This window comes from Colossoma macropomum, unplaced genomic scaffold (genome assembly GCF_904425465.1).
Source record: "Colossoma macropomum unplaced genomic scaffold, Colossoma_macropomum, whole genome shotgun sequence".
Lineage (NCBI taxonomy): Eukaryota > Metazoa > Chordata > Actinopteri > Characiformes > Serrasalmidae > Colossoma > Colossoma macropomum.
In genome coordinates, this window is record NW_023494808.1 from 2,698,106 (window position 1) to 2,707,296 (window position 9,191).

A 9,191-nucleotide genomic window follows, 5' to 3' on the forward strand; every position below is an offset into this window, starting at 1 on the left:
AAAGAGTACAACAAGGAAAATAATCCCAGCCATGCATAAAGTCTAAACACAGGCATTGGTCAAAAATCCTGAAAGGCTCAGAAATCTGGGGGATTTTGATAGCCAATACTTTGAAGCGTCTAGGAAGACTGCTGCTAAATGGCAGGTAATTAGCTAGAATGACCACCAGGGGGAAGACCAGGAGTCACCATAGCAGAACGGGGACCTCTGGTGGCCAGTACAAAGAATTCGAAGAGTGAACATGACTCAGGACTCAGGACTAAAGCCATTATTATATTCCTGTACATTACATGACCAAACGATTTATGTCTAATTTTATTATTACCGAATTAATAAGTGAATCAACAATGATTGCTTTGACTCAATCCCTCTAGAATGTTTCTCCTGCTGTTGATGTTTATACCGCACCTGATTGTGGCTCCATATGCTGTGATGAAGTTCAGACTCCACCCATTGTAGGTGACTCACATTCTTCAAAATGACATTCTTAAGTCTGTGATGACCTATTAGTGGTAATTTCTTAAATAGGCCACTTTTCAAATGAATGTGAAAATTCTTTGGCAGTAAAATTTCAGTAACACTTTAATGACACTTTCATTCATTTCAATTCAATAAAGCATCAATGACGCTTTTACACTTATGTATGAAAAGATTATTACATTTATGCTGAAGTTATTAAATGTATTTTCTGGTTTGGTAGTAAATAAATTTGGTTCTTTCTCAGTTTTAATGATTCAGTGACTGTGCTGTATCTTTAGCTGTTATAATATTTGGAGACAGTTAATTTTTTGAGTTTTCATCAAAACTACACATCATCTGAAGGTCTGTAAGATGGTGATTATTATGATGGCTTCCTCTCGCTCTTTTACACAGGTAGTGTTGTACAGGCCCCATGATGACAACAACACAGTTCTTAACACATACGCTACCACTGAAGAGGCATACGTAGTCCTTAGTGATGCAGACTCATCCTTTCATGAAGCGTACCAAGCTCTCGATGACACATACCTGGTTCCTGAATATCTTGAGGAATTGTATGCTGTAAGTGACATCTTAAAGGAAAAGAGCATTTCACCAAATCTGCACCAACTTTACAAATCGTCGCTGTCCAATGAAATACATGTATCTCCATTTTTTGTGATTTTTACTTTTCTGCATCATTTGAGCTCAGCAGCTGTTCTTCACACTGTGTGAAAATTTCATGATGATTGGACCAAAAGAAATGCTCCAAAATTGCTTAGAATAAAAAACTTTTTCTATTAACTTGCATTGAAAATAAAGAAGGGTTTTGATCTCTCCCGTAAAGTTGCTATTTTGGAGGTACCTGTTTATCATTTGACAGCGATGGAATGTTCTGCATAATTCAGTGGTTGAGATGTAAACAGAGTCATCCAGAGTGGTTTGATGTGAAATTACACAAACTTATAGGAACCAGGGGTCACAATGTCTACAACACTAATATAGCCACTTTAAATATATATAGCCAAATTATGCCTTTGTCTTCTGAGTTTTTATATGTGACGTCAACAATGATTAATTATTGCTTAATTGAAAAAAAATACATAAATAAATAAAGCTTAAAATGCTGTAGTGCCTCCCTACTATAGATTTTTTTTTTTTATCAGAATTCCCTTCCTTTAAGCTCCACCTGGAGTTTGTTAATGCCCATTTATTGATGCACAGTTTTTCTTGGCCATCCTCAACTCTTCAACAGCGACTTTCATTCAATATATATCAAAGTTCACTGTTCATTCCATATATTTCAGTGCATATATATATATATATATATATATATATATATATATATATACATATAAATATAATTGTATACTTTGATTCTCTGCTGAACAGCAACAATAAATAATAAAAAGTTTAAAAAAGAAAAAAAAAAAGAGTACAACAAGGAAAATAATCCCAGCCATGCATAAAGTCTAAACACAGGCATTGGTCAAAAATCCTGAAAGGCTCAGAAATCTGGGGGATTTTGATAGCCAATACTTTGAAGCGTCTAGGAAGACTGCTGCTAAATGGCAGGTAATTAGCTAGAATGACCACCAGGGGGAAGACCAGGAGTCACCATAGCAGAACGGGGACCTCTGGTGGCCAGTACAAAGAATTCGAAGAGTGAACATGACTCAGGACTCAGGACTAAAGCCATTATTATATTCCTGTACATGACATGACCAAATGATTTATGTCTAATTTTATTATTACCGAATTAATAAGTGAATCAACAATGATTGCTTTGACTCAATCCCTCTAGAATGTTTCTCCTGCTGTTGATGTTTATACCGCACCTGATTGTGGCTCCATATGCTGTGATGAAGTTCAGACTCCACCCATTGTAGGTGACTCACATTCTTCAAAATGACATTCTTAAGTCTGTGATGACCTATTAGTGGTAATTTCTTAAATAGGCCACTTTTCAAACGAATGTGAAAATTCTTTGGCAGTAAAATTTCAGTAACACTTTAATGACACTTGCATTCATTTCAATTCAATAAAGCATCAATGACGCTTTTACACTTATGTATGAAAAGATTATTACATTTATGCTGAAGTTATTAAATGTATTTTCTGTTTTGGTAGTAAATAAATTTGGTTCTTTCTCAGTTTTAATGATTCAGTGACTGTGCTGTATCTTTAGCTGTTATAATATTTGGAGACAGTTAATTTTTTGAGTTTTCATCAAAACTACACATCATCTGAAGGTCTGTAAGATGGTGATTATTATGATGGCTTCCTCTCGCTCTTTTACACAGGTAGTGTTGTACAGGCCCCACGATGACAACAGCACAGTTCTTAACACATACGCTACCACTGAAGAGGCATACGTAGTCCTTAGTGATGCAGACTCATCCTTTCATGAAGCATACCAAGCTCTCGATGACACATACCTGGTTCCTGAATATCTTGAGGAATTGTATGCTGTAAGTGACATCTTAAAGGAAAAGAGCATTTCACCAAATCTGCACCAACTTTACAAATCGTCGCTGTCCAATGAAATACATGTATCTCCATTTTTTGTGATTTTTACTTTTCTGCATCATTTGAGCTCAGCAGCTGTTCTTCACACTGTGTGAAAATTTCATGATGATTGGACCAAAAGAAATGCTCCAAAATTGCTTAGAATAAAAAACTTTTTCTATTAACTTACATTGAAAGTAAAGAAGGTTTTTGATCTCTCCTGTAAAGTGACTATTTTGGAGGTACCTGTTTATCATTGGACAGCGATGGAATGTTCTGCATAATTCAGTGGTTGAGATGTAAACAGAGTCATCCAGAGTGGTTTGATGTGAAATTACATAAACTTATAGGAACCAGGGGTCACAATGTCTACAACACTAATATAGCCACTTTAAATTATATAGCCAAATTATGCCTTTGTCTTCTGAGTTTTTATATGTAACATCAACAATGATTAATTATTGCTTAATTGAAAAAAATACATAAATAAATAAATAAAGCTTAAAATGCTGTAGTACCTCTCTACTATGGATTTTTCTTAATGATCATAACTTCAGTATAATGTCTAAAACTAAAAAATCTCAAAATTATAGTAAAACAATGTGTCAGACATCAGGCGGTGAACTCATAACCAAATTAATGTCCTACCTTTCTGTGAGGGAGCTTTTAGAGGTGGATATCTCTTCGGACACGGTGTCTCTAGAAAGGAGAATTTCACTACTTATTATAGTTTCATTAACTTTAACTGTTGAATTATGCAAACATTTTTAAAACAGTTCCCCTTTAATGTTGGTAATTTCTAGGTTTTATGTTTATACTGAGCTCTGTTTTATTGGTCAGTCATTATGTCTGTGCTTTACTCTCTCTCTCTCTCTCTGACCTCTTCTTACAGAATGTTCCTACTGATTCTGCTGATTACGCCTACATGACTCATGATGAGGACGGATCTTCTGACTATGGAAATGTATGTTTATGTGTGCTATAAAGACTAATAATAAAAAAATAAAAATAATAATCATAATAATAATAATAATAATAATAATTACTGAAAGTCAAGTGAATGTAGCAGAATACTGAACTATGCTAACAAATTAGCTTACACATTAAAACTACAGAATTATGTTACAAAATACATAACATTAACACAGTTGACCCCTATTATGTGTTCAGAAATGTGCAGTTGATGGTTGTTAATGAAGTTGTCTCATCTGGTCATGTCTAGGTCTACTGGAAACAGACAACCAACTTGTATTGAGACTAGAAGAGTACACATTTTTGCTATATTACTCAAGACTGTTTTTCTTCCTCATTTGCAGCATTGCACTCTGTCTAGATGCTAAAATTCTTGTTCATATCTTTATTACATCTCATCTCGACTGCGGTAAAGTTATTTTCACTGGAAAGTCCTCTAAAACCATTACAGAGCATTCAAAATTGTCCAGCTAAAGTTCTCACAGGCAACAAACAAGGTGTCCTTCTATAGCTTCTATAACTGACACTGATTACTAGTTACTGTACATATACAAGTAAACAATACACAATACACACTTCTTTTAACTTTTAAAGCCCATCAAGATATTTCCTGTTAATTTTTGTCTAAGCTATTCCATTAGGGTTGCCACTCGTTCAGGATTTCTCTGGATTATTTAGGTTGGGTGGTTGGGTGTCTAGGAATTTATAGGTTTGCATGGCAGCCTGTAATCCATCCTTACACCCTAAACTCCCAGATCCTTTAGTCAGGGTTTACTTGTGTTTCCAAAGTTTTGTCTCTGTTTCATGGGTGGCAGATCTTTCAGCACTGAGGCGCTTAAACTCTGGAACAAAAACCTCCCACTAAGCATCTATAGTATCTCCTCCATCTGAGCCGTCAAACCCTAGGTATAGGCTCGCCTGTTCTTTCAGTCCTGTCCATCTTGTTTAGCTATTGTCCAGTCAGATCATGTTACATGGCTGTACCATTCCCATGTCCTGTGTTTTCTATCTGTTGATTGCCTGAAGATGTGTTCTACTTTTTTGTTGTTGAATGACAATCCTTTAAGTACTTTATCCTCATACATTGGTTCTTTTTTATTGATTTGTATGCACCATGTTCTTGGGAAGAAATATATAAAAATAAATCTCAGTTACCATTATTGTTCCTATCATCCATTGCATATTTGTGCTTGCTTGGCCTTTCATTTTAACAATCTCTAACATCTGTCCACAAAATGTACTCTGTCTGATAAATTAGTAGTAGTCTGCATGTTAGTTTCCAAACGGAGAAACAATATTCACTTATTTTGTGTGTGACTTCGAACTAAAGATGAAACATGAAATCTTCATCTTTCTCTCATCACATTTTTGACAAACCCTGATCACATCAAAGTACATGCAGATTTTGTATCTAATGCACTCTCAAAACAATTGTACTATCTGGAGCACTATTGGATAACAAGTTTTGTGTACATTATATCATAAGAGAAGGAAATTTTATTAGGTAATATTATAACAACATATGGTAAAGTTAGGCATTGTAACATCCACCCACCACCCAAGTGACTCAGTACCATTAGTCTTTCTATTGACTTGTCTATGAACAGGAGGCTCATCTGGATGGTCTGAAGATAACTGATGCAATTGAATCATCTCATAATGTCTTAGCAGTTAAATATATTTAGGCAAAGAGTTGCGCCACTGTGAATTTCGCAATGGTGTTGCATCACTGACTTCCCTAGGCAGTAAATGTGGTCATGGTGTTCATGGTTCCAGTCTGTTTCAGAAGCCAACAGCACAACAAGACTTCTCAAACTTTACTCGTGGTAAAAGCTAACAATTTGTGCAATAAACACGTTACAAAAGTTTCACTCTATTGGTTCACTGATAAAAGATGGCAGTAGTTCCTGAATCCTTTGTTTGTGTTAATGAAGTAATTATGTATGGGCCCAAAAAACAAATTAAATGTGCAAAAGAAGTGATTGAAAACTTTGTTGCTCTTTCTGAATTGATGCCATAACATTATGAGAGTCATTTTGGTGAGATGAAGACTTTCTTGAAATAATTGAATGTATTGTAAAACATTTGGAGCAGTGGTGCCCAATCCAACCCTACTTCAACCTTACTTTAACACACCTGATCCAGGATACTTTCAAGCTATTTTAAGAAAGTCTTCATCTCACCAAAATGAGTCTTATAACATTATGACATCAAATCAGAAAGAACAAAGAAGTTTTCAATTACTTTTCCTTTTTGAACATTTAATTCCTTTTTTTGGGGCATACAGAATTAACACTTTAACATAACAACAGATCCAGGATCCACTGCCAGATCTTCCATCAGTGCACCAATAGAGTGAAACTTATGTAACATGCTTATTACACAAAATGTTTGCTTTTACAATGAGCAAAGTTTAAGAAGTGGTGTTGTGCTTTAGGCCTCTGAAACAGACAGGAACCATGAAGACCATGACCACATTTACTGCTTAGGGAAGTTAGTGATGCAACACCATAGCAAATTTCACAGGGACACAACTCTTCACCTTACTACATATTTTTTAACTGCTAAGACATTATGAAGGCCTTCAGGGGCTTCTGACTATTAGAGCCAGGTGTGTTGTATCTGAAGGGTGCTAGATCTCCAGGACCAGGACTGACCACATTCAGCTCCATAACTCATCAGCAAACTCTTAAACAAAACTGCTGAAATTTTTTATAGCAATGTCATGAAAATTGTATGGTCATAAATATTTATTATCTGTTAAGGAAGGTGTTTCATAAATCGAATGTTGCCTTACTTTGGCAACAGTAAAGTTATTAAAAAATGTGAACTATATACATCGATGAGGTATAGCATTACCTTGTTTCTATGCTCGTTGTCCATTTTAACAGCTCCACTTACTATACAGGTGCACTTTGTAGTTCTACAGTTACAGACTGTAGTCCATCTGTTTCTCTGCACACTTTGTTAGTCCCCTTTTACCCTGTTCTTCATTGGTCAGGACCCCCATGGACCCTCACAGAGCAGGTACTATTTGGGTGGTGGATCATTCTCAGCACCGCAGTGACACTGACGTGGTGGTGTGTTAGTGTGTGTTGCACTGGTACGAATGGATCAGACACAGGAGTTTTTAAACATTGTGTCCACTCACTGTCCACTCTATTAGACACTCCTACCTTGTCAGTCCACCTTGTAGATGTAAAGTCAGAGACGATAGCTCATCTGCTGCTGCACAGTTTGTGTTGGTCATCCTCTAGTCCTTCATCAGTGGTCACAGGACGCTGCACACAGGACGCTGTTGGCTGGATATTTTTGGTTGGTGGACTATTCTCAGTCCAGCAGTGACACTGAGGTGTTTAAAAACTCCAGCAGCACTGCTGAGTCTGATCCACTCAGACCAGCACAACACACACTAGCACACCACCACCACATCAGAGTTACTGCAGTACTGAGAATGATCCACCACCCAAATAGTACCTGCTCTGTGAGGGTCCATGGGGGTCCTGACCACTGAAGAACAGGGTAAAAGGGGGCTAACAAAGTATGCAGAGAAACAGATGGACTACAGTCTGTAATCGTAGAACTACAAAGTGCACCTATATAGTAAGTGGAGCTGTTCACCAGTGTAGTTCGCCAGTGTCAGGCCCAGATCATTCAGTAGGTTTCATGGGTGCGTGCCCAGGCACAGTAAATAAAATGAACTTTGTCATTGTATCATAGCCAGTTGTGATTGTGATGCTTTCCACTAAAGTCCACTTCACTTCTCCTCTTATTACTGCTTAACAACCATTACTTTAGTTAAACTTTCAGGCTTTTAGCAGTGAGTTAGCATTCCTTTGAATGTACTCTGAATTTGAAGCCCCAGATATTCAAATGATGGACCTGGGGCATGTCTCAAGTGAGACCTGATATCTTGACAGAGCAGAGGATGACCATTTCCAAAAATATATATAAAATGTTGCTTCATCCTTGTTGGTAGTAGTCTGTGAACTGTCATCAGAGGTCAGATATAAATAAAAAATAGGTTTTTCATGCCTGCTGTTGCATTATGCCAGCATTTAGCCAGGATGCTCGATGGTTTGGGATTTTAAGTTTGCTTCATTTTCCATCTTTTCATACAGTTAAACTGTTTCAATTCAAACCATCTTCATTGGGATAAATGTGCTTGTGAAAAGTGGACGTATGCTTTATCAGGGGGTGTTACATTGGTTGGGGAGTTGGTGTTAAAGTGTGTTTGTGTCCAGGAGCTAGTAACTTGATGATCAGGGTCTGGCCAGTGTGAATTTTAAATACTATTGAGCACATTCACACAATTTATGCATTGTTTGAACCATGTATAAACTGATATGCAATGGTATATGGTATATATACACACACATTTTCTGAAACACTTATCCTTCGAGGTCATGAGGGGTGCTGGAGCCTATCCCAGCAGGCATTGGGTAGAAGGCAGGGAACTGGACAGGCCACCAGTCCATCGCAGGGCATTTTTCCATTTACACAACACGGATATGAAGCATCATTTACCTTAAAGGGCAAAGACCCAAACCTTAACTATCCCTCTGCCTTATAAGTTCCATTCCTTGGAAATAATTCTTTATATTATAATCCTTATTATCAGAGTAAATGTCTATCAATTTAATTTAATGGCCCTTATGTCAGCAAACCTTATTCACTTTCGTATTGGTGTAAGCTGTTAATAAATCAGCATTGCTTTATAAATGCATTATTCACTGTTTATGCATGGGTTATGAAGTTCTTTTGTTGGTAGCCTTCAAATGAAAAGCTACCCTCATTCCAAGAACCAGTAGGCTTTGTTCTTAACACTGCACAGTGCTGTTCTGTTGTTGTCATGCCTATTTTGAGAAGATGAGCAAGAAATATATACTAATATTTCAACACATTACTCACCTCAGTCTGTAGGTGGCAACAAAGCTCTTCCAGAAGCCAGAAGGCTGAGTTGTGCAAGAGTGGTTTGAAATGTGGCTGCTGATTTGTATGGTTAAAGGGTTGTTTGCATGGTGTAAGGGTCTTCAAATTCATGGAATGTTTCATAGACAGTTCGGTATAGAATCTTTTTGAAAAGGGCTCTAAATAGTACCAAAAAGGGCTCTATATAGTACTTGGGTTATTTGTTTCATAACAATAGTGGAATTCTTTTTGGTGCTAGAGAGGACCAAGAGAGGAGACTCAAAGTCTTTGAATAAGAGGTTTTCTGCCTTTACATTTCGAAGATGTGCTGATGACACAAC

At 36.9% G+C, this 9,191-nt stretch overlaps 1 long non-coding RNA gene across 1 annotated transcript; it reads left to right on the forward strand.

Moving 5' to 3' along the window:
* Positions 1 to 374: 374 nt before the first annotated feature.
* LOC118797842 lies at positions 375 to 2,340 on the forward strand. The gene is made up of 3 exons (XR_005005965.1): positions 375 to 455; positions 874 to 1,041; positions 2,264 to 2,340. It is a non-coding gene; the product is annotated as an uncharacterized LOC118797842 (long non-coding RNA).
* Positions 2,341 to 9,191: the final 6,851 nt, after the last annotated feature.